The 27,320-nt window shown below is 36.5% G+C and overlaps 1 protein-coding gene across 3 annotated transcripts in view; it reads right to left on the reverse strand.

Annotated features, from left to right (window-relative positions):
- ZNF438 (zinc finger protein 438) overlaps window positions 1-27,320 on the reverse strand; it is a 140,717-nt gene that overhangs the window by 62,972 nt on the left and 50,425 nt on the right. For all 3 annotated transcript variants that reach the window (XM_084875937.1, XM_084875935.1, XM_084875936.1), the window contains one exon: window positions 18,114-18,172. The gene's annotated coding sequence lies outside the window, so the exon portion shown is untranslated. The remainder of the gene's footprint in view (window positions 1-18,113; window positions 18,173-27,320) is intronic.

The following is a 27,320-nucleotide window of genomic DNA, read 5'->3' on the forward strand; positions in this document are numbered from 1 at the left end:
GCCCTAGGGGTAGTATCAGTGAAGAAGTTCTTTTGGCATACGTCTCAGATTTTGCTGCCTGTGGATGCTTCTAGTATTTTTATGGTTTCCCGTCTGATGTTTAAGTCCTTAAACATCACACAATGTTTGTTTTAAACATGAATCAGTCATTAACTAGTATATTTTAACTAGTTACTCATATAATTTGTTGTTAACTAACTTAATTTACAGATCCAGAATTCTGGATTCTCTGACAACTGTAAGATCTGGCAGCTTTTGTCCTACCTTCCATGTGGAAATAATCAGGTAGAGTGGAGTAGAAGTGGCCATTATTAGATGGGAGGCTGTGTTTTCAGTTCTCACAGCCCTGTCCCTGGCTGTTGATTTCTTTAAATACAATTAAGAAGAAAGTTAAATGTTACTTAACTGCCATCTGTGTTAAACTTGGAAATAACACGTTGATAAGATGGCATATTTCAGTATAAGTGGGGAAAAAGGTCTTAGTTTCCTAGGGTTTTTGTAACAAAGTACCACATACTGGGTAGTTTTAAACAACAAATTTATTCCTTCACTGTTCTAGAAGCTAGAAGTCTGAAATCACAGTCTTGACAGGGCCATGCTCCCTATGGGGCCTCTAGGGGATTACCCTTCCTGCCTTTACCAGCTTCTGGTAAGCATAGATCTTCTTTGTTTTGTGTCAGCATAGCGCCAATCTCTGCCTCCACCTTCTCCTGGCTGTCTTCCTCTGTGGCCAAATTCCTCTTATAAGACTCACAATCATCAACTCCCACACATCTAAGAACATTTAAAAATGTTACCTTCTCTTTTTCCCTACAACCACACTGTAATTCAAGGTGTTATCTTTCATTCATAAGCAGTGGACAAATCATTTATTTTGGCACACATCAATTTGGTAATGTCACTCGCCTCTGAGGTCTTCTCATTGCTTGAGGAACAGAGGCCCAACTCCTCAGCAAGTCATTCATGGCTCTCCTAAATTTGGTCCATCATTCTAATTCAGTAGTTCCCAACTACTTCAGGAGCTTTAAAAGAAAACAGACTTGGCCTGGCTGGTGTGGGTCAGTGGTTTAGCATCAATCTATGAACCAGAATGTCACAGTTGATTCCTGATCAGGGCACATGCATGGGTTGTGGGCTCAATCCCCAAAAGGCACCTGATCAATGATTATCTCTCATTATTGATGTTTCTATCTCTCTTTCCCTCTCCCTTCCTCTCTGAAATAAATAAAATTATATTTAAAAAAATAACAAAAAGGAAAAAAGACTTAGGTCTCATGCCTCAGAAGTTCTATTTATTAGTTCTGGGAAATAAATAGGGACTTACATTTTTAAGAATATCTCTGGATAATTTTTGTTCATTGCTGGGGCTGAACCACTGCTGCAATTTTCCCACCTCTTATTTCACCAACATGAACTAATAAAGACTTCTGTTCCAGCCAGGACTACTGTTTTTTTGTTTGTTTGTTTTATCTCTAGTCCTCTATTCTTGCTGCTAATCCAACATGAAATATAATTTCATCTAACTATTTAAATCTTCACTATTCCTCTAAGATTAACTGAAATCCCACCACTACTCTTACAACATGGTGGATCACAATGATATTGCCATTCTGATAATCATAGGATCATTTGTTATCCTCAAGAAGTATTTTGTTGCAATTAATAACACATGGTTTGAATTGTGAATGTTTCTTTCATGCTTCACTACATTTGTTAAGCTCCTGGAAGGAATGCAAACTTTTCACAATACTTTGGTTTTCATTTCCTAGCCTCTGGCATCTACAATGGCATTAAGCATAAAGCAGACTTTCACTCCTGTGCTCAAAGCTTTTAATGACTGAGCAAATTAAATTCTCTAAAGTTTATAAAGTGTTTTCTTAAAACCTGACAACACAAAACTGTCAACTTCCAAGGATGTTTATGCATACACTGACATGTTTTTCATGGTATCACTATGCCCATGTAGAAATAAGGAAATGATAATTACTTGTCCACAAAAACTAATGTAATGTCATATACAAGGCTGATACCTGTAAACATTTTTTTCCTATTAATACAAGCATTTTCTGCTTATACAGTGCAGGCAAAAGTAGGTTTATAGTTGCTCATATGGAAGAATATATAAGAATAAGTAAGAATCCAAAAATAGCCTGTGTTTCACATACTCACAACTGTAAATCTATGTTTGCCTTCCTATAAGTTTATAGAACAGAAAGGGGGGCATGGTAAAACAGTTACCTGACTTAAAAATGACCCACCCATGAGATAGGACAGCCAAAACCCTGTTTTTAGTCCTAATCTACTTCGGGGAGGGTCAGAAGAGCAAATGTCTGCCTTGCCTTCAATTTAGAAGACACAGAGTATCAGCAACCTAAATGTCTCTTATGCAAATATCGAAAAGCATAAAGCTATTGGCGTGAGAATATGAAATATGTTGAGCCACTATCAGAGCCATAGCTCAAGCCCTCCTGCTGCTCAAGCTGCCCAGAAAGCAGCTGTTCGGCCTCCAGGGTGTGGGAGATGTGTTTCCATATCCAAAGCCAGAATTTCTCTACAAAACAGCGTTATATATGGTGGCTATTGTAGATAAATCAATACTGGTACTTATGAGTTAAACAGTCTTGGGAGGAGTGGCTGGGAACCTAACCACTATTTATCACTTGCTTTGGTAGAAAAAACGCTTTCTGCATTCTAAACAACAGAATTAGACACGAACTTTTGGAATACAGCTTATTTCTATTTTTAATTAATATTCTGCCTATTTATATATCAACTGCCAAGACAGTTTTTAAAATTAAACTGTAGTTTTGTCTATTTCTCCTTTTTTTGCTGTTGGTTTTTGTTTTAAGTATTTAGAAGCTCTACTGTTTGGCTCATAGACATTTAGGATTATATCTTTTTAATTAATTGATTTTTTACCCATATTTATTTTAATGTTATAAAATAAGAACAATTTAATCCATGATATCAATTTATTTAATATATTTATGCTTGATATCCATTTCTTAGGCATTGGCAAGTGTCATAAAGTCATTTTTTCCTTTGTCCATTTTAAAATTGGACTGCCTTCTTTTTATTGAGTTGTAAAAGTCCTTTATATATTCTTAATACAAATATCTTATCAGATATATGATTTGCATATATTTTCTCCCTTGCATTGGTTTGATATTCATTCTTTCAATGATATCTTTGAAGCATAGAATCTATTGATTTTTATTAAGTCCCATTTATCCACCTTTTTTTTTTTTTCTATTAATGCTTGTGCTTTTGGTGTGTAAAATATCTCTCAATATTGCTAGTAATATTTCTCGTTTTAGAGTTTATTTTGTTGAATATTAATATAGCCACTCCAGTGTTCTTTTTAAAAAAAATATATTTTATTTATTTTTTTATGGAGAGGAAGGGAGAGAGATAGAGAGCTAGAAACATCAATGAGAGAGAAACATCGACCAGCTGCCTCTTGCACACCCCCTACTGGGGATGTGCCTGCAACCAAGGTACATGCCCTTGACCGGAATCGAAGCTGGGACCTTTAAGTCCGCAGACCGACGCTCTACCACTGAGCCAAACCGGCTTAGGCCACTCCAGTGTTCTTAATGATTAGTGTTTTCATGGTATATCTTTTTAAATCCTTGTTTCTTTAATCTATGTTCATATTTGAAAAGTATTTCTTATAGATAGTATGCAGTTGTAGGTCTTGCTTTTTTATCTAGCCTCATAAATTCTGCCATTAAAGTATTTACATTAAATATAATTGTTTATATGGTTGAATGTGAATTAACCATCTTATTTTCTATTTACCCCAATCTGTTCAATGTTTCATTTCCCAATATTTCTTGCTTTTTCTGGGACTTAATTTTTTTTAAGTATTTCAATGTAGTATTTCCACTTTTGGCTTATTAGGTATGCCCATTTCTTTTATAGTTTTAGTGATTGCTGGTGCTTAAAATATAGCCTTTTAACTTATCACACTCTAACTTCTAATACTACCATGCAATTTCACATATAATGAAAGAATTTTACAATGGAATACATCTATTTCTTCCTTCCTATTTTTTGTACTATTGTCATCATAAACTAACTACAGTAAGATTGTCATATTGGAGAAGCTAGGTATAAGTACTCTGGTTGACAGTCCCAGCTAAGATTAGCTTTTGAGTGATCCTTCTTAAAATACCAGAAATGTGTGAGTAAAGCTGTCTTGGACCCTTCAAAGCAGTTCATTCTCCAGCTGAATATCAACAACTAAACTCAGCTGATGTTACATGGGGTAGAGTAACCACTCACTATAAGCCTGCCCTTTTCACTGATGCACAAATTATGACTATAATAAAATTTTGTTGTTTTAAGTTTTTAGGTAACTTGTTAACAAAGTATAGAAATAGAACAGATTCTGGAAGTGGGATTTATACTAATAAGAGGTAACATGCCAATTAGACCGGACATCTTCCAGACATCCTTCCAGACAAAGCCACGGTGGCAGAGGCGGATAGGGGTGATCAAGCTGGCAGGGGAAAGCAGTTAGGGGGCCACCAGGCTGGCAGGGGTGAGTAGTTAGGGAGTGATCAAGCCAGCAGGGGAAAGCAATTAGGGTGTGATCAGGTTGGCAGGTAGAGAGAGTTAGGGGCAATAAGGCAGGCAGACAGGCAAGCAGTTAGGAGCCAGTGGTCCCGGATTGCGAGAGGGATGTCCAACTGCTGGCTTAGGCCTGATATGAGATCAGGCCTAAATCGACAGTCAGACATCCCCCGAGGGATCCATATTGGAGAGGGTACAGGCTGGGTTGAGGGGACTCACCCCCCTGTGCATGAATTTCGTGCACCAGGCCTCTAGTTTTATAATAAAAATCTTAAAACATGTGACACTGGCTTTGGGAGCAGCTGGTAAGCAGAAGCTTCAAGAGCCTCGGGAAGACTTGAGGACATTAGTAAAAATGTTAACAGATGGAGAAATCACAACCCCTCTTACACAGAGGAAGAAAGTTTGCAACACCATTCCCTGAATAACATAGAAAAGAAGAAATATGCCCAATATAACAGTAGGTTTGGCTAAGGAGATTTTTAGACAGAAGATTGAAAATATTAGTCTCCTTTAGTTTTATAAAGTGTGCATAGAGAAAGATGAGCTAACAAAAGAACTGTTTCATGTTCAAGCAGAATTTAGAGAAAATATAAAGAAGCCAGGGATTATTCTTTTCAAAAATAAAATAGTTTCTTATCTCCATTTTCTCCAGAGAGAAAAATAAGAAGTACTAGTAGCTTCAAAGTAAACATCAAGTAAAGCATGGTTTCAGGATTAAAATCTTCAGTCTTTAAAAGTGTGGTAAGACTGAAATATGACTTAAAGATGTATCTAGCTCAGTTCTTAGAATCTTAACAGTGTGCCTCTTAGACTCTTCTTGATAAAACACCTCTAGGAATTTTAAGAGCATGACTTTTCGAAACCTTCAAATAGAAAAGCTTCTAATAATCTAATGGGTATTGTCTTATAATATCTTTCCTGTCAGTTTTAACTAGCAAAAGAAGCGTGTCTCAAAAACAAAACTGGCTGTGGCTTCTGTTAATGGGGTGGTTGTATTTTGACCATGTTCTATTGTCTTTAGAGCCTGACACAGGAATCTGACAAAGTTTTTAAAGGATTTTTGTTAGATTGGACTGAAAGGAGCAGAGATGAAAGGCTTTTGAACTTTCAAATTTCAGGAGGCAAGGCTGGAAAGAATACCCAGTTGTAAACATAAATCATTTTGATAAAAAAAGAAGGATGACTCAGAATTGATAGGATGAAACCAGGAACCATAAATAATCACTTCTTGGGAGTAAGTTTGGCCCTTACAGGGAACTGACAACATCAGGATTTCAAAATTACTATGGACCAGTGAAAGCTACATGCCTCAGGTTCCACATTTTTTAATAAAAGTGTTTATTGCAGTTATTCTGTACCTGACTCTTCAATATATTATATATTTAGTAAATAACTTCCTCTTGAGAGGAAGTACACTTGTGGAGCTTACTGCATATCTGTATTTGATTTAAATGACAAGCCCCTGTACCTTAAGCTTGAGGTTAAAGCCATAGTGGGATGAGAATTTTGGGATTCTCTAAAAGGGTTAAGTATATTTTGAATATAGGAGGAATGTAAATCATTTGTGACCAGAAGGTGGACTATGGTAGATTAAGATGGTCACAAATTCTTTTATACCTCTTTTATTAATAGTTCATGCCTATGTCCCCTCTTATTGAAACTGGGAGGGCTTTGGGGCTGCTTTGAAGTGATGGGATTCCAGTTTCCAGTTTTAGGCCATAAGACACTGGCACCTTCCACTTGCTGTCTCTTGGAAAATTCTCTCTAGGAGTTTCATATCACAGAATTAGAAGTCTGAGTACCGTGAGATTACCAGGCTAGAAAAGTCATGTGAACCCAATCTTCCACCTCTGTACAGGAACCATGTACTGTACATAACCCCGGGCATGTGCCCTGACCAGGAATTGAACCTGCAACCTCTTGGTGCATGGGACGATGATCATCCAACTGAGCCACACTGACCAGGATTCATATCTTTTTTTAAATGGAAGAGTATGTGACACCAGTATATTTACTGCAGCATTAAAATAGCTATAAACTAAAAGCAATTTAACTATACACTAATAGGAAAATAGCAAAGAAGGGTACAGAGAAAAGAGACTTTATTTTTCTATTCTATATATTCTATACTTGGCATATGAAATCAATTGTTAAAATCTTTGCAATAGGCATGTAATGCTTGTGAAAATTTACAATAAAAAAATACACTATTACGAGCTAATATTTATGACCATGTTCTACTGTCTTTAGAGCCTGAATAATCCCTTTGTCTAAACACTGGAGAACAGCCAAAATTATTTCTCAGGAAGAATCATAATCCACCAGCATATATTTCTTCAGGCTACCTCTATTCACAGGTGGTGGATAGTCTATTTAAATACATTTCCTCCTCAGTCTCCCCAACTTTCCTAAGAGGACACCAATTCTACTATAAACCTAGCTGACCATTAAAGCAAAAGACTCCACATCTAACTGTATCTGACAGTAACCACACTCCAGCTACTTGTCATGGAGTAAAATGCTAATCTTATTGTTACTCAGTTTTCACCAAAAGCTTCTGCAGAACTGCTGCAGGAATATTTAGTCCAGCCATTCATTACTCTAAATGTAGGGATTAGGACAACAACACTAAACAGCATTCTTTGGTTTTGTCCTCTTATTGTTCTCTCTATTCACCCAGGAGAACTGCGTTTAATACAGTAACCTTTGATTTTAAGCCACTAGTCTGTGTTGTAGAAAAGTTTAAGAACATGTCTGGAGAATAGTCTTCAGTTATTTACTATAAGGATGCAGTTGAGATAGTTAGTATATTGCAGTATGGCTAAAATGATATATTTTTCTATAAATAACAATTATTAGGCTTCCACTAAAATCCTGACAAATTTTGATCTTGTGAAAACTAGAAAACACATCTAACAGCAAAATTTGTCATCCACCTCAAGCAAATACAAGAGCTTTTATTAAATGCATTATGTGTCTGACCCTTAGTCCATCTGTCTTATTTTTATCATCCCACTTTTGTTTATAGTATTAGGTACAATTTACATATCATAGGGTTTACCTGTTATAAGTGTACAAATCAATGATGTTGTAGTGAATTTACCATATAATCATCACTACAATCTAATTTTAGAACATTCTCATCACACTCTAATATTCTCTTGAGTCTATATGCAGTCAGTCACTGCTCCCATGCCCGAACCTCCTCTGATTTGTTCTATCTAGATATATCATACAACTGGGATCATATCATTTTTAATCTTTTGAATTTGGCTTCTTTCGCTTATCATATTCTTGAGGTACATCCATATTACAACATATATCTGTATTTTCTTTTTGTTTTCCCAATTGCTGAATAGTATTCCAATGCATAGACAGTCACATTTTGTTTGTCCACTTACCAGTACCAGTATATGAACATTTGGATTATTTCTAATTTTTATCTATCATGAATAAAGCTACTATGAACTATCATGTACAAGTGTTTGTGTGGATATACATTTTCATTTCTCTTGGGTAGATTCTGAGAGGTGAAATTTCTGGGTTAATTTTGAGTGTCAACGTAGCTAGACAGTGTCCAGATATGTAGTCAAACATTATTCTGGGAGAGTATTTTCTTATGAGACATACATTTAAATTGGTGAACTTTGAAGAAAGCAGATTGCCCTCCATAATATGAGTGGGCCGCATTCAAGTAGCTGGAGGCCTGAATAGAACAAAAGGCTAATCTCTCTGAGCAAAAGGAATTCCCAAGAAGAGTGACTTTAGACTTCATCTGCAATGTCAACTCTTATTGGTTTTCCAGCAGGCTGGCTTTGCATTCAAACTACAGATCTTTCTTGAGACCCCGACTTCTGGCCTCTCCTGCCAGATTTTGGATCTGCCAACCTCCACAATCATGTGAGCCAATTCCTTAAAATAATCTCTTCCTATAGATACATTCTAATGGTTCTGTTCCTCTGGAGAACCTGACTAATATGTATGGTAAGCTGGTTTATTTATTTTTATTTAAAAATATATCTATATCTATATCTATCTATCTATCTATCTATTATTGATTTTTTACAGAGAGGAAGGGAGAGGATAGAGAGTTAGAAACGTCGATGAGAGAGAATCATCAACTAGCCGCTTCCTGCACACTCCCCACTGGGGATGTGCCTGCAAACCAATGTACATGCCCTTGACCGGAATTGAACCTGGGACCTTTCAGTTCGCAGACCGACGCTCTATCCACTGAGCCAAACCAGTTTCGGCAAAGCTGGTTTAATTTACAAAGAAATAGCATGCCTATTCTTCAAGGTAGGTATACCAATTTGCATTCTCACCAACAATATATGAGAGTCCCTGCTTTTCCACATCCTAGACACCAGATATTATCTGTATGTTTGACTACAGGCATCTTGATAGGTAAGAAATAATACTTTTGTTTTTTTTCTGTGTATATTTCTAATAACAAAAGCTGTTGAGCATAGTTTCACATGGTTATTCATCATTCATATATCTTTTTTAATGAAATGCTTATTCAGTTATCTACACTAATAAAAGAGAAAGATTCAAATTGAGTGTACCTCCATGACGCCCACCAGCCAATCAGGAGTGAGTATGCAAATTAACTCAACAAAGATTGTGGTTTAATTCGCATTTGCAGACGCTGAGTGGCCAGGGGTGGGGCAAGGTTAGGGTTAGGCAATGCTGCAAGCATCCCATCCTGCCCCAGGGCCTTTGGGCAGGGTGGGAAGGCAGGGCCAAAGAGAAAAGGCAGTGCAGGCAGCCAGAGAAAGGAAGGCCCATTCTTGCATGAATCTTTGTGCATCAGGCTTCTAGGTTTTGTTTGTTTTTGTTTTTGTTTTAATTTAATAAATCTTTATCATTCAGATTATTACAATTGTTCCTCTTTCCCCCCCCCCCATAGCTCCCCACCCTCTTCTCTTACCTCTCCCCTGCCCTATCCTCATCCATAGGTGTATAATTTTTGTCCAGTCTCTTCCCACATCCCCTAAACCCCTTTCCCACTCAGAATTGTCAATCCACTCCTTTTCTATGCCCTTGATTCTATTATAGAATCACCAGTTTATTCTGTTCCTCAGATTTTTACTTCATTTGATTTTTAGATTCACTTGTTGATAGATATGTATTTGTTGTTCATAATTTTTATCTTTACCTTTTTCTTCTTCTTCCTCTTCTTAAAGAATACCTTTCAGCATTTCATGTAATACTGGTTTGGTATTGATGAACTTCTTTAACTTTTTCTTATCTGTGAAGCTCTTTATCATTCAATTCTGAATGATAGCTTTGTTGGGTAGAGTAATCTTGGTTGTATTTTCTTGCTATTCATCACTTTGAATATTTCTTGCCACTCCTGTCTGGTCTGCGTAGTTTCTGTTGAGAAATCAATTCACAATTGTACGGGTGCTCCCATGTAGGTAATTAACTGTTTTTCTCTTGCTGCTTTTAATATTCTCTCTTTGTCTTTTGCTCTTGGCATTTTAATTATGATGTGCCTTGGTGTGGTCCTCTTTGGATTCCTTTTGTTTGAGTTCTATGTGCTTCCTGGACTTGTAAGTTTATTTATTTCACCAGGTGGGGGAAGTTTTCAGTCATATTTCTTTAAATATGTTTTCAGTATCTTGTTCTCTCTCTTCTTCTGGCACCCCCATTATTCTGATATTGCTATGCTTTAAGTTGTCCCAGAGCCTTCTTACACTATCTTCAAATTTTTGGATTCTTTTTGCTTTTTGCTTTTCCGGAGGAGTGTTTTTTGTTTCTTCATATTTCAAATCTTTGACTTGATTCTTGCATTCCTCTATTCTGCTGTTGGGTTTCTGTATATATATTTTTTATTTTAGTCAGTGTATGTTTAATTTCTAGTTGTTTCTTTTTCATATACTTTAGTGAGGGTCACACTAAATTCATCAGCCTTTTCTAGAAAATTCTTGAAAAACCTTATAAGCGTGGTTTTGAACTATATATCCAGTCGTTTATTTTCCTCCATTTCTTTAATTTGTGATCTGTTTCTTCATCTCTGCATTTTCTCTGCTTCCCTGATTTGGTAGGGTAGCTTTGTGTGCTAAGTGTTCTATATGGCCCAGTGGCTTGGCCTCCCCAATTACCTAAGGTGGACACTCATGGTGCACCCCTTTGTGGACTGTGTATACAGCCTTGTTGTAGTTAAGTCTTGATTGTTGTTGGTATCACTGGGAGGAATTGACCTCCAGGCTAATTGGCTGTGAGGATCAGCTGTGTCCACGCCAGGAGAGTTTCTGTGTTGGAGACAGCCTTATGAGACAAGACTTGCAAAATTGCAAAAGCCTCTGTGCTCAGCTTGGATGGGGTGGAGTCTCAGGACTGAGCAGACAGTCTTGGCTTCCCATCAGCCCTGCCCTATGATGCCCCTAGGTCTCAGTGTCCCTCAGTATGCTACAAGCACCTCTATGAGTAAGATGCCCTAGAGTAGGGGTGTCGAACTCAATCAGAGAAGGGGCCAAAATCTAAAATCCAGCCTAAATCGCAGGCCGAATGGTTTACTGAACAGTCATAAACTGACAATGTCATAAACTGACAGCGGAGTGCAGTGATGACAGTGCGGTGAGGGCCACATTGCAAGGCCTGGCGGGCTGGATTTGGCCCGCGGGCCTTGTGTTTGACACATGTGCTAGAGTTTCGCCTGCTACCAGACAGTCCAGTTTCTCCCACAGTGAATCTGGATTCCCATATTCACGCCCGGTACTGGAGTTCAGTGTAGTGGGGTGCTTCTGTTTCCCACCAGCTAGAGAAAGCCAGCGGCATTCAGCAGACAGTCCACTCTTCACGCACTCGCACACATGCCTCCAGACCTCTGCCTTTCGTGCTCCCCAAGATTCCTCCTGACAGTTCAGATTCCCCCATATAAACCTGGGTCCCCAGGGTCTTGCCTGGAACTGGGGTTCAGTGCATTCAGAAGCTTTTATCTCCTTCCCCCTAGAGAAAGTCAGCCAGGCTCTCAGCTGCCCGCATGCATGTCTCTATACCTCAGCCTTTTGCAGCTCCTCTGATTCTCCATGTGCTTTCCTCTTTGCTTCTAGTTGTAGAATTTCCACTCAGCCAGCTTTCCTGTGGTTCTGGATGGTGTTCATTTTGTCTTTTAGTTATAGTTTTGAAATTGTTGTGTGAGGCAGCAATTTGGGTATTACCTATGCCACCATCTTGGTTTCTCTTCGCTTCTAGTTTTTTATAATTGGGTTATTTGTCTTCTATTAATTGAGCTGTTGGAGGTCTTAACATGTTCTGGATACAGTCCTTTAACAGATATGAATTGTAAATATTTTCTCTATGATTGTCTTTTCAGTTTCTTAACTGTCTTTAAGAAGCGCAAAAGTTTTTAATTTTAATGAAGTAAAATTTATCAATTTTTTGCTTTTATGTCTCATGTTTTTGGTGTTACTATATCTAACAACTCTTTGCCTAATCCAAGGCATTAAATTTCTTCTATGCCTCCCTTTACGTGTTTTATAACTTTAACTCTTACATTTAGGTTCATTATTAATTTTGAATTAATTTTTGTGCATGGTTTTTATGAGAAAGTTCATTTTTTAAATATGAGTATTCAATTTTTCCAGAATCATTAGTTTAAAAGATAATCCTTTCTTTATTGAAGCCTTAGTAGCTTTGGCAAAAATCAATGGACCAAAAATGTAAGGATTTATTTCTGAACTCTCCACTCTATTAATATATATGCTTATCCTTATGCCAATGCTTCATTATCTTGGTTACTGTCATTTTATATTGAGGTTTTTTTTTAAAGGTCCTCCAACTTGGTTATTTTATTCATTTACTTAAACTTTATGTCATATTATGTGTACTAATGAATATCATCTTAAATTCTTTCTGAGAGAAGACAGATATAAGTAAATCTGAAATAAACTATATTTTAAAGGTATTTAACAATAACATATTTCTCTTGAGATTTGGAAATGGCAATCACTAATGTATTCCCTTAGGAATAATTAAGCAATTAAGTCTCCCCCCTCCATACACCCACATCAACAAATATTTGTAAATGCCTGCTAGATACCAGGCATGGTGTAAAGTTAGGTGCCGAAGAAACAAAAAACAAATGAGACCCAGTTCATCACTTAGCATATAAATGGAAAATGATGGCATAATATACTATCAGTTACAGTAGAAATATGTTCCATAATAGCAAGAGCAAGGGATATTAGAATTATCTAATCAGATTTACCTAACTTAAGGTAATGAATCTTTGTAAATCTAATGTAAAAAAATCTTTCCCCATAAAGTAAATTTCAAAACACCAGAGATTTTAGGAAATGTTAGTAGACTATGATTTAACTAACTCATGACTAAATGTTATTTTTTCCTATTACAGAGCAATGTCATGGTTAGGCCAGCCAGGTGTAGATCACTTAAGAACTTGGACATAAAATGTTGTGAGGGAATTAACTATTTAATAGCAACAAAAAAAAACATTGAACAATAACAACAGAAATTATGAGAGTAACATTATTGTCATGCACATAATCAATTACACATACAATGAGTGGCCAGATTATTCTGATCTTTGAACACATAATAATCTGGCCACTCAATGTATATCCTATATAATAAAAGGCTAATATGGAAATTGTCCCCTTGACCAGGAGTTCGACCAGCAGGCAGGCCAGCCAACCACTCCCCTCCCCCTGGCCAGGCTGGCAGGACCCGCCCATGCATGAATTCATGCACTGAGCCTCTAATACACACACACACACACACACACACACACACATACACACACACTGAGTGGCCAGATTATTATGCGTTCAGAGATCATAATAATCTGGCCACTCAGTGTATATAAAACAATTAAAGATCTACTTAAGTAATATGGCAGTTGCAGTCTCTTTCATTCATTCATTCATTCAACAAACTGTTATTGAAAACCTACTTGTGATAGGTTTTTTAGAAATTGAGGAACTAAAGTTTAAAGTTGAATGAGAATTAAAAACCATGCAAATAGGTCTAAATAGAATCCATTTAAAAATTCATCTACCCATGTCCATGTAAAACCATAACACACTTGGTTAAGTGGATAAAAACATTTTATCTCATTGCTTTAAGCAATGCAATTACTTTTCTTTGGCCTAAATATCAGCAAACTTAAATTTAGTTTAGAAATTTAAAACTCCTTCAAAGATGCCGAAACCAGTTTGGCTCAGTGGTAGAGCGTCGGTCTGCAGACTGAAGGGTCCCAGGTTCCATTCTGGTCAAGGGCATGTGCATTGGTTGCGGGCACATCCCCGCTAGGGGGTGTGCGGGAGGCAGCTGGTCGATATTTCTCTCTCATCGACATTTCTAGCTCTCTATCTTTCTCCCTTTCTCTCTGTAAAAAGTCAATAAAATATATTATAAAAAAAACAAAGAAACTCCTTCAAAGAGCCATGGTTTTATTTTTGTTCATCCCCCAAACCCCTAGGTTTCTGTGTTGTTGTATTGGGACACAGAGATGTGCTATAAGTTATACAAAGAAACTTACCCAGAGGTGTGTCTAAACAAAAGTTCATTACCTATGAGAAGGCAGTACTGGCCCAGTACTGGTCCCTATTAATTTATGAGCAGCTGCTGACACATTCTTATGCTTCACAAGAGCATAACATTTTCTTCTAAAATTTAAGGCAAATGCAAAAACAGAATACCTTTTTCCAAAAACAAAAATGTATATTTAAAATATTGTAGAATAAAAATGAGCTGTGATGTACTTTTAAAACCAGAGAAAAAGCAGAAAATAATAAGTATCTCCCTATGCTCAACTACCATCTTCTGAATGGAACTGAAGCAGAAATGTTGAAGTTTCAGGTAAGCAGCTTTATATCTGAGGCAACTTAAAATGATCTACCTATTAAATAAACTAAAAGATGATAGATTCAAATCTACCTTTTTAGAATTAGAATCCATTTTTAAGTGTGTTTTAAGAAGGAAGAATATAATCTTTAATAGATCAAGGGGCTTTCATTTAACTAGAAATCCACTAAACCAAGAATCAAAAGGTTTTTAAATATACACAATTAATTAACTTGACAACAAACGTGGCTGTTGAATTTAAATTTTAAAATTAATACATTACTTTTCTGTTCCTGTTTTAAATCAAAAGGATTTCTTCTGGGATTGCAAAGGAATGAGCATTTAGCCTATCTCATGGAGGAAGGAATGATTACTAATCTTTAAAAACAGGAGATTTGCCCATATGATCACCTGGGACAAACTTGGCCAGTACAAGTAGGCTAGAAGGTTATAGGAGCCTGGGAATGTTTAACATCAAGAAAGGAATTACATACAGCTCAGTAAGATCACAGGGAATTACACAGGAAATGTGAACAGTAACCCTTTCATATCTCTGTACCCCCCTCCCACTGCCTGTGATAAATGGAGTCCTGCTGCATAAAATCCAGCTATGGGAATACAGAAGCCAACAGCAGAGGGGGACCGGGGAAAAGAAAAAACAAAACAAAACATTTTATATATTTAGACACACACAGTACAACATAAATTCATAAGGACATAAAATCACATTGATACAAAAACAGCCTCAGCCTTTCTTATTGCCACGTTTGCACTGTATCACTGCCTTATCCAACAGAGCCGAAAGGAATAATTCCAAAGTAACTTGAAGAATTGGGCGGGGGTGGGGGTGAATAGTTGGCGGACTCATGGTAAGTAGGAAAACATGGCTCCTCTGAAGTTGACCAAACAAACTGGTCTCCACCCTGGCTTATGTTTAAACATCTTGTTCCTAGTCAGTCTGGAGGGAAAACATTCTTTCCATAATAAATAATATGCAATCGAATCAGAAATTCTTACTCCAGCCTTTGTCTACTCTATGTAAAAGTTTCTTTAGGACTGTAAGCCAGAAGCTGAAATAATTCAACTGATTATGAACTTTCTGTTTTAAAAGTAACTTAGTTATAGTCAAGGCAAGTTAAAATATTCCTAGTTGCTAATTTGGAAAAGCAAATGTGACTGCAGATCTTAGACTCCTTAGAGAAGAACTCTTGTTGAGATCTCAAGAAAATAAGCTTCTCTTAATACAACTGCTTCTGGAAAGGGGAAAATTCTCAGCTCCTATAAATAGGTGAGATAGATTAAAAACTCATTACAATCCTCAGAGAATAAGGGCATGGGTATCCAAATAAAATGAAGAAAAACATGATTTTTCCAATAGACTAAGTTTAAAATATGGAATGGAATTTCACAGTTCCTTTGAAATAAGATTTAACTTTTCCCATTGACATAATTCAGGATAGAGATGTTCTGCCACAAAGAGTACGTCAAGAAATAAATGAAAGTGAGGACAGAGATGACAAAGCAAACCACCAATTAAAGTGAAAAGGGTAAACTTTTTAGAACTATCCAGAGGGGTAACAATAAAACCAAAGGATTTTTCCCCCCAGCAAAGTGCCTCCTCCAAAGCACAGATATATCTTCTTCAAGAAATATCCTATACCCATAGTGTTTTTGTACAATAAATGGCACATCACTCAAATGGCAAATGAGATTTCAATTGTAGACTTCCTAGTCACCTTAAAGCTAAAAGATTAATGTCTAATTTCTAAAATATTGTGGAATAAAAATGAGTTGTGATGTACTTTTAAAACTGGCTCATAGATAGGCAGTCTAAGGACTCTGTGACAAGCTAAAGGTCCTGCTCTTTCCATAGATTTAGAGTTGATACAAAATTTACATTAGGAAAAAAATTAGTAGAATGAGAGGAAGCAAGGTAATAAACAAAAACTCCCGAATAATAAACCAGACTTCTAACTGGGGTTCTAACCATAGAGCAGTTCCCCAGTATAATGTGGACTCTTAAGTGTACCAAATGGAAACCCAATGGAGCTATCTCCTCATCTGGAAACAAGAGTTCACTTTCAGTGTTGTTGTTGTTGTTGTTGTTTTTAAAAATATGTCTTTATTGATTTTTAGAGAAAGGGGACAGGAGAGGAGAGAAACATCATTGATCAGCTGCCTTCCACACGTCCCCTCTCCCTCCACTGGTGATAGAGCCCACAATCTGGGCATGTGTCCTGACCTGTAATCAAACCAGTGAGCTCTCGGTTCCTGGATCTACACTCAACTGTTGAGCCACACTAACCAGGCCTTTTAGTGCTTCTTAATGATTTTTAATTCATGTCATGTTCTGTTAAGCACAAAAACTTCATATCCTCATTGTATATTGAGATTTCAAAATAATTTAAGTATTATATAACCAAAAAGAAACTATAGCAAGATAATTTTTGTTTTTCAAACAATGGTCTAGTGCAATAAAAATTATTAGAAAATACTTTTAAAAGTTGACAATAATTAATACTTTATTAATACCTTGAAAACAAAAGGTAAAAATATCTATAAACACTAATGATGATAAACAAATGTTAATTGTTGGGACCTTCAGCATATCTCCTCTCATGGAGAATAACTATAGATAATATTTTCAGTTCTTACATTAGGCTTGAAGAAATTATGATTGATATATAGAATTAGGCCTTCAAATTTTGTTAACTGATTCAGCAAAAAGGTCTCTTTTTCTTTTCTGAAAATAACAGAGCCTTCATATAGTATTCTCTTTCAAGTAATAAAAGACAGAAGCAAGCTTTGTAAGTCTTCAGAACAGAAGCTAAAGTAAAAGATGCAAACTGTAGACAGCCTTGACAACAAATATAATAAACACAGCAAAAATAGCAACTAACATTGCACATTTGTATAGCGCTTTGCAATGTATAAAAATACTTAATGTAATTTCAACCCTGCAACTTTATAAGGTGGGTATTATTTTATTGAAGTAGTATAAAGTGACTTTGTCAAGGTTACCTAGCTAATTAAACAGCAGAACTGTGATTTACATCTGACAGTTATCCCATTCATAAAATCTCAATTTTGTCATGTAATTTTTAAATATCTTCATCCAAAGTCCAAAATCAGGGTATACAAAATAAGCATTACCTTTTTTTCTCTCAACCCACCCAATATCACTTCCTTCCTACCAATTCCCATAAAAATTCTCAGAGTTCTCATTGCAGCAACCTTTATTTCCTCATACCAGTATGACTAAGGGCATAATGAAAAGCATCTTTCAAAAACAAACCTCTTTTCTCCTAGATCTTATATCCCATAATAGTTCCCTCAAACAAGAACATCAACACAACCTTAGGTTTTTTAAAAGCACTAACTACTGAGGAAATGTCTGGGGTTATCTTTTCTTCATGGGGAATGAGTCAGATATGACAAAAATGCCTCCACATTCCTAAAAGGTGAGCAGGAGTAACCCTCTTATTTCCAGCCTTCTGGCTTAGCAAAGATACTCCAGGGACTTGGTAGAAAAAGTCATATGAATAACAAAACAGAACTAGAAGTTATATTCCTACCAATTTTTAAATCATTATATATGTTTTCTTTTTGAATACCCATTAAAGGATGATAAACTACTGGCATTAGCAATTTAATGTAAATGTGAGATAAAATTAAGGTAAATTTTTAATAATATAAAATGAATATAGAATACTCACCTATTTCAACAAAAGGTTGCTCCCACCAACCCAGTGCCAACAGGAATCTCCAATTTGGGCTGTGGTAAAAAGAGGAACTTTAAGTGAACAATTTGCAAATTGGGGGAAAGCAGCCTCTGATGAAAACCAAAAGTGTGCTTCACCAAGTCAAAAGGGAGGGCACTTTTTATAGAGAAGTTCCTGCTCTAGTTCCCAATTGGTTCATTTTAATGCAAATAAGGAATCCAAACAGCATAGTTCTGATTGATTCAAATAACACTGTCCTGATTGGTGAGCTTCATGCATTTCAATTAGTCATCATGGAGCTTCTCTGATTCGTTAGCATACATGCAAATGAGGATACAGTTGTATAGAGTTCCAATTGGTCAGAGCAGGTCTCAGTGCATTGGGTGAAAGGTGATACCAGCAATTCCCTCACAAGGGTCATATCAGACAGCAGGAGCACAGTTGAGGAAGCTTGGAAGCTCAGTCTGTAGCTTTGCCCTGAAATGCAGCTTGTGAGAGACTTCTGTTAGCAATGGCTGCTAGAATATGATTATGATTTTGGGCCCATAACCATGAGGAGTCTTTCTTGGTGGATATAATCCTTCTCAGGGTTCAGACCTCCAAAACTCATTATGAAGATTATGAGAATAAATTATATATAAAATGTTAACTATCTTGACTAGCACATAATAGCTACTCAATAAACATCTGTTGCTATTATTAATATCACTGAAGTATCAAAACCAAAACATATTGCAAGGTCACATTTAGAACGAACTAGCAAATACAATCTGGGAATTATTTTTTTAACATCCATTCAAACCACATTTCTGTTATATGCATAGAAATACATGCATATAAATACTCAAAAATGATTTGGATAAAACAATGGCAAAATAGTGACTTCTGGGATGATGGGAAGATAGAAGTCAAAAGGAACTTTGATCTGTAATGCTTTTTTTCAAAGTACTTTATATTCCTTTTGTAAATAAAATTAAAGTTTTAAAAAACAAAATAGAAAATAAAACTTAGACAAATTATCTTAGTAAATTTCTTTTAAGTTCATAGTTGATTTAAATATTACATGTAAAAGTTTACTTTTATTTTTAGTTAATTGTCCATATGAGGTCTAAATATTCTTTTCTTTATTTAGCAACTAATGGCCCGGTGCACAAAATTTGTGCTCAGGGAGGGTGTCCCTCAGCCCGGCCTGCACCCTCTCCAATCTGGGACCCTTGGCTCCTAGCCACTCACCTGTGTGCCTGCCTGATCGCCCCTAACCACTCTGCATGCCAGCATGCTCCCCCCCAACTGCCCCTCCCCGCCAGCCTTCTTGACCCTAACTGCCCCCTCTTGCTGGCCTGATAGCCCCCAATTGCCCCCACACACACACACCAACCTGTTTGCCCCCACTGTCCCACCACCACCAACCTGCTTGCCCTCAACTGCTTCCCCCACTAACCTGATCAACCTGAACTGTCCTCCCGTAGGCAAATTGTGGCTGGTGAGCCACATGTGGCTCTTTGGCCCCTTGAGTGTGGCTTTTCCACAAAATACCATGACCTGGGCAAGTCTATTTTGAAGAAGTGGCATCAGAAGAAGTTTAAGTTTAAAAAATTTGGTTCTCAAAAGAAATTTCAATCGTTGTACTGTTGATATTTGGCTCTGTTGACTAATGAGTTTGCCGACCACTGGTATAGAAAAATAAATATACTATTCAGCTTTCTGGTAGATATCACTTTCAATAATTTTCCTAATGATATTCCTAACTGCTACATTAAAAATACTTGCTTTTGCGAAAGAAATTATTTTAATACCATTTTAAAACAATTCAATGTATTTATCAAGATGCAGGGAGGTTTTCAAAGGTCAGAAAACCATAAATCAAAATGGCTTTAATAAAAAGATTACTTTTCCTCTTAAATTTTGTATGTCTTTATATTTAACACAACATACAGAAAACTGAATCCTTGATTCTTTTTAAAGCCAAAGGGTTTCCTATTTAAAATCATCCTAACAATTTCAAATGTCTTGAGGACTGCTTTAATTAAAAATGTCTCCTTCTAGGCTCTTTCTAACTTCTAATTCTTGTCTGTAGCATACTGATGCCGGTTTTAAAATTCTAACTTTCCTTGTAGTTTACAACCATGACTTTGACTTTTTGGTTCCATTCTTTTTTCCTAGATGTGAGCCTATAAATTGTGGGCAAACCAGGTCACCAAAGCTCTTATTAGTTCCCTGAGAGCAGCAAATAACAGGCCTCCAAACACAGAAATAAGCCACATGCACCACAGGCCCAACCAGGCCGGGCCCCATCAATTTACAAATCCAGCTTATAAATTAAAGGCCTCTAGTGTTTAAAAAGAGATAGACATTTCAAAGGATGAGTGATAGAGAAAGCAACCTCCAACTGACCAGGAGGACACTGGGCTGAATAGGAAATCCCTACCTCAAAGAGCTATGGCATTCAGCTCCTGATTGCGGAAGACTATGGATTCTCTTTTAGAGATATTTAAAAACCAAAAAGGCCCTTTTCTATAAATTCATGGAGAACAGTGTTTGATCAAAAGATATTTCCTATAATTTTAACTTAAAAATTCTATTATAATTTATAGCTAGTACAAGGCAATTCCAATAATAATTATAAGATAAGCTTTATTTCTAGACAATAAAAAGACATATGTATATACAATTTTTTCTCCTACGTGCTCACTTATGGATTCATTAATATTAAGCTGCTCTAAGTACAAAAATGTATTATACAACAATGGTTCTCCCAGAAGATGACTCCCTTAATTCTGTAAGTCTTAGGACAGTAATTAGAATATGAACTTTGGAACCAAATTCCAGATCCACTAAATGCTAGTTGTTATTAAGTAACTAGGCTTCTCTGGGCCTAAGTTAATTGGCTAATATTAACACCTACTTTATAGGATTACATAACTTGTTATATGAAAAGCACTAGAATTGTGCCTGACACAGAGAAAGCATTGTAAAATTCTTGGCTATTATTATCATCCTTAACATGAGAACTGTGCAGCGCTTGGAACATAACTTTAAGCGCAGCTTACTACAACCACTGAAGGAACAGTTCCTTAAAACTGCTTAGTTCCATTTTCAGAACATATTTAAAGTTCCCTGCATCAATTTCTGTTATGTATTCTAATGATTTCATCCCTCATATGACTCCATGAACCCTGTGCTCTGGTTACACATTTACTCCTCTCCCTCTGGACTATAAATGTCTTGAAAACATGGACTGTATCAAATGATTACCTTGCCGTATCAACATCTAGTACATAGCCTTGCACAGAGTAGCTATTTACCTGTTTCTCTCACTCAAGTTAAAACAGAAGCTACTGAATGTTGATCTCTGCATTCTTAGAGAGGTGTTCTGTATGGTGGCATTAACACCTATATTTTGTATCCAAGTTTCTAATTTGTTTTGAATTTTACTTGGATTTATCCATGAAGCTTTATTTACTAAAATGAAATGTATTTAGAAATGAAACAATTCTCTTTTCACCCCTAGAAGCTCTAGATAGAGAGGTAAAGAAAACTTTTCAATTATATTTTAGTCCTCTAAGAGATGACAACAGAGAGAAACAACCAATGTCCACTGCATGATCTTTCCCTCGTTGTCCTGGCTGGAGCCTCTGTCAGTGGCCCACCCTCCAGGACTCCACCAGAACAAAGCCTTTCCTCAAAAAGAGTCACCATGTGACTGCTGTGCATATTTTATTCAGTCAGCATGTTTCCTAGCTCTTTCACAATTATGGCATGGCATTATTTCAAAATTCTTTCTGCCCACCAAGCTTGTGACCATGCCCAGCTGAGATTATGACAAACAACTACTTTGAGCAGCATTCTATTGCTAATTTCAGGGATGACAGCCTTCACCACGTATGAGCTCATCAATGAAAGATCTTCAGTGGGACCTTAAATCTGATGTTTGACTACTACCCACAGTGAAGCTATCTACCAGCATCCTCAATCCCAAGACACGCACATATCCCAATGGAAAAAAAAAAAAAGTAGATAAACACCTTTCTCAGTTTTCTCAGGGGAAAATAGTGATTTAATATTCCTCTGAGTCATTCTATTACCAGATTACTTCCAGGTGTTATAATTGGGCCTCTCGACTACAAAATGTCACTTACCTAATATTAGATCAGAGTATAAATACACGAGTCACATATGATCCCTTCTTCTAATTCTCCTTACTCAAAGTATAATAGTAAGATAAGCGATTTATTCCTCTTGACTTTACAAGATGAAATTAAGCTAACTTCTTTGCTTAAGGACATCTTAAAAAATGTTGTAAAATTAAAACGTCCTTTCTATTCCTGGTGCCCTGGTCAGTCAAAGGAAGGATCTTAGAGAGTCCTCTTCTTGTAATATATCTAGGCTAAGGCCCAGAAAAGTTGAGGGTTTGCCATGGTGTCTCTCTCTCTCTCTCTCTCTCTCACACACACACACACACACACACACACACACACACACACACACACTGAGCCAAAGCTAGAACAAAGGTCTTCCTGCCTCCTCAGCCCATGTGCTTTCCATATACCACACTAAATAAGTTTCCTGCCAAGAACTCCATCCTAAACCACAGTCCTGGAGAGGCTGTTATTCTCAGCTTCAAGTTACTTCCTATAGATCTTGGTAGTACAGCTACATAATTATCTGCTCAAAAAATGTGAGAAAGATAAGTCTCCCATCTCCAAGAATAACCTAGCAAACATCACTGGGGAGTTTTGTTATTTTAAAAAAAATCTTCACCCGAGGAAATTTTCCCATTGATGTTTAGAGGGAGTGAAAGGGAGAAAGGAGAGAGAGAGAGAGAGAGAGAGAGAGAGAGAGAGAGAGAGAGAGAGAGAGAGAGAGAGAGAGAGAGAGAGAAATCTTCTGGGATCAAGACTGCAATCAAGGTATGTCAAGGTATGTGCCCTTGACTGGGAATTGAAAGGTGCAAGGGCCAATGCTCTAACCCAGTAGCTCCCAATGCTTGGCACACACCCAACAGGGGGCCAATTTAACTTTTAAGGGGAGCAATTCGAGAATGAGTTATTAACAGTAAATTTTTTGCATTTCTTATGATTCTAGGGGCCTCATATACAGTTTATAAATATATACTGACAGATTTATGCATTTTAGTTCTCTATTATGTTTTGAAACTTTATTTGCTATTTTTCATATTACTTTATATTATTTTTAACAATTTCTTAGTGATTTATTTTTTAGTACTTCAACAATCTTTTTGTTCTTTTATCTTTTTCTTTCATATACACATGTCCTTTGGAAGCTGGTTTAGACCAAGTTAATTGCCTTAAGGCTTCCTCCAGGTGAATAGAGTTCACTTTTTGAATAAGAATTATATGTCATGAGGTAGGGGTGGGGGAGAGGAACAGTATTTTAGAGATGCTTAGGTGGGGCATAGCCCAAAAAAAAGGTTGGGAACCACTGATCTAACCACTAAGCAAAACCAGAAAGGGTCAAACATCACTGTTTTCTTAAAGATATTACCCCTAAAAACTGCTACAGGCTTCTTCCTTCCACAGTGTTTTCAAGACAAGGCTGAGTGTCCTCTAAGATCTCACTTTCCTAAAGAGTCCTCCAGTACATTCTGAAAAATATGAGAAAACTCCCACATATAAGCATCATTACTCTAGAGAAAGAACAGAGTCCAAATGCCCACTTGAGGAATTCGCATGATTAGGAACATTCAAGGTAAGAATAATAGTTTACTAGAGACTCAAACCAGCAGAGGACAGCTTCTTGCTGTCATTGAACAAACATTAATGATAATGTAAATTCCATGTTCTATGTTATTTGATACAGTCATTGACAAGGACATCTTAGAAACAAGCTTACTAGTACATAACTGGTAATATTCCCCAACCCATTACCATAAAACCCATTAATCCAATAATCCCAAACACATTCTAAATCTTACACTTTGCTATAGTGAGTAACAAATAAAACATTTCATATTGTAATTTCAAATTGGATTTTCTATTTCCCTGGTCTAATAAGTAGAAAAATAATCTGAAAGTAGGCAACAGGGAAAAGAAGAAGAGTATCTATTTTTAAGACAGAATATGGAAATAGAACAAGATAATAAAGTGGAGTAATGTAATATGATACAAGAGTATATTTTTAATGACTTTTTAAAAATTCATTTTAATATATATTTGGAAAACAGTGACAATTTATTGAAAATTATGATAACCTTAGTTTTTATAATTTTAATGCCTATATTAAAATTAATGAAAGAAATATTTTATAAATAATTTCAAATTACAACTTACTAATAGTCTGAGATTAAAATCTCATATCATATAAATAAAACTAAAAAACAGATAAGCAAACTGCAATTAAATTTCTCATTTTATACTGAGGGAAAACAAAAAGTACCATCTCATTCTTAACTGCTAATTATAGATATTAGAGATTTATGGTTTTAAAATAACTTGAAAATATAATCACTAGCATATTTGAAAGCAAGCTATTTACCTTTGGATATACACAGATTTAAAATATCAATCAAGTCAAAATTAAAGATAAACTGAACCAAATAGCAAAAAAAACAACAACAATAAAAACAAAAAAGAATTTAATTCAAAAAGCTTAAAATAAGATCAATGAAGTAAAACCAATTAAATCAATTTTGACAATAAACATAAAGGAATTAAAATATCTGTTAAAAGACAAAGGTTTTCACGAGGTTAAAAAATGAATATAACTACGTTCCACTTTTAGGAAACATATTTAAAAGAAATGAAAAGAAAGGATAAATATAACATGAAGGCCAAAGATGTAGAGAAATATAAACTAATATTAATGCCGGCAAAAACACAAAGCACCAGGCATAAATTAGAAAGTCATATCATTCTGATAAAATGTATAATCCTCAATTTGAGATTTTGACAGTAAATAATAAATTAACACACATACCAAACCAAAAACTGACAGAAATGTAAACAAAAATGAATAAAAGAAATCATTGATTTATATATTTAAGCCTTTCATAGGACAGATAAATATAATAGTAATTACAGAAAAGTTGAAAAACAGAATATTTAGGTATTTTAAAAGAAAACAACTTTAAAAAGGTCTATAAAACTCTATTGAAATTGATCATAATCAAGTCCATAAAGACAACCTCAAAAATTAGAAAGCAGTACTAAATTTTAATGTATTAATAATCCTATCTTCCTATCTAATAAAAGTAATATGCAAATTGACCATCAAAGATCCTGTCCCGATGAGGACACAAGATGGTCACCACAAGAAAGCCAGCAGAGGAGGGCAGTTGGGAGCAACCAGGCCTGCAGGGGAGAGCAGTTGGGGGGACTAGGCCAGCAGGGGAGGGTGGTTGGGAGTGACCAGGCCAGCAAGGGAGGGCAGTTAGGGATTACCGAGCCAGCAGGGAAGGGCAATTTGGGGCAACCAGGCCTGCAGGGGAGGGCAGTTGGGGGTGACCACACTGGCAGGGGAGGGAATTGGGGGTTAGCAGGAGAGGGCAGTTAGGGGCAACCAGGATGGCAGGGGAGGGCAGTTAGGGGTTACCAGGCCAGCATGGGAGGGCAGTTGGGGGCAACCAGGCCAGCAGGAGAGGGCAATTAGGGGCAACCAGGCTGGCAGGAGAAGGCTGTTAGGGGTGACCAGGATGGCAGGGGAGGGCAGTTAGGGGCAATCAGGCAGGCAAAGGAGCAGTTAGGTGTTGATCAGGCTGGCAGGGAGTGCTTAGAGGGTGATCAGGCTGGCAGGCAGAACTGATTAGGGGCAATCAGCAGGCAGGCAGGCCAGCAGTTGGTAGCAAGCATTCCTGGATTGTGAGAGGGGTCCCAGATTGGAGAGGTTGCAGGCTGGGCTGAAGGACACCCTCCCCTCACCCCCGTGCATGAATTTCATGCACCGGGCCTCTAGTTAGTACCAAAAGTTTAAACATAACTTGGAAATTTGAGAAACACTCTCTAAATAACTACTATATCAATATAACTCTTGGCATACAATCCTATGCTATTTTAGAAATAGTTAATTGAGAATATACACCAAAATATATTACACATGGCCATACAGTACACAGAGAAAAACACAGAACTCTTAAGTGCTTTCATTTTCTATTAGGGTATAAACTTTCTGCCATAACAAAGATCCTCAGAAATGCTCAAATTAGAAAATTTTCTTTTTCATGTCACAATACAGTGTGGCATGGGGAGGAGTGCTACACAGGATCATTCAGGGAGGCAGGCTGGCCCTATCACCCTCCATATAGCCTCTATTTCTTTTAGGTGACAGCTATACCTGTTGTAACTAACCTCCAACAAGCAGAGAAAAAAAAGAAATTCTAGGTCAAGTGGCTTGTTTTTAAGGTTGTAAACTTACACATACTACCATTCACCTCTGAATCACAAAGTCACATCCTTCTATAAAAGAAGCAGAGAGATGTCCTGTCTAGGTGGTCACCCATGTATGTGCTCAGGTAAAATCTAGGGCTTCTATTCCCAAAAGGAAGAATAGATTCTAAGGAACATTAGGGTGTCTTCCACATATTCTTTCTATATGAGAAAGAGAGAGAGAGAGAAAGAGAGAGAGAGAGAGAGAGAGAGAGAGAGAGAGAGAGAGAGAGAAGAACAATGGAAAATAAATTATATGTAATTACTTCCTTTTAGCTGGAATCTTACTGCCAAAAAAAAAAAAATCATTTAAAATAAATTAGAAAAGTACATCAATGAATTCTAAGGATGCAAGGGCCCCATTCCAAAACATCAAATCATAGACTAGAAAGTATACTGAGAATTCATCTTTCTTTCTTTGTTTAAGGATATTTAATCCATGCATTCTTGTTTATATTGTATATACTGATTTATCTAAATGGATTTTTCGGGTCGATTAATTTTCAACCTTAACACAGAGGTCTTCAAACATTAGTCAGAAGTTAATCTTTTGTTAAAACAACTTTCAACATTTATATAAGTTTTAAAAAAAACATTACTGAAGTTATTTTTATATTAATGAAGTATATTTCATATAAGTGATATATGTATACATTTTCAGTATGCATTACAATGAATTTTATAAACACCCATATCCATATAATTACCACCATAATCAGGACATAGAGCACATTCATCATGCCCAAACATTCCCTGTACCGCATCCTGGCCAATCACACTGCACTCTCAGCTATAGCAACAACTTGTCCGCTTATTGTCA

This window comes from Pipistrellus hanaki (genome assembly GCF_964339955.1).
Source record: "Pipistrellus hanaki genome assembly, chromosome: 1".
In the NCBI taxonomy this organism is placed as follows: domain Eukaryota; kingdom Metazoa; phylum Chordata; class Mammalia; order Chiroptera; family Vespertilionidae; genus Pipistrellus; species Pipistrellus hanaki.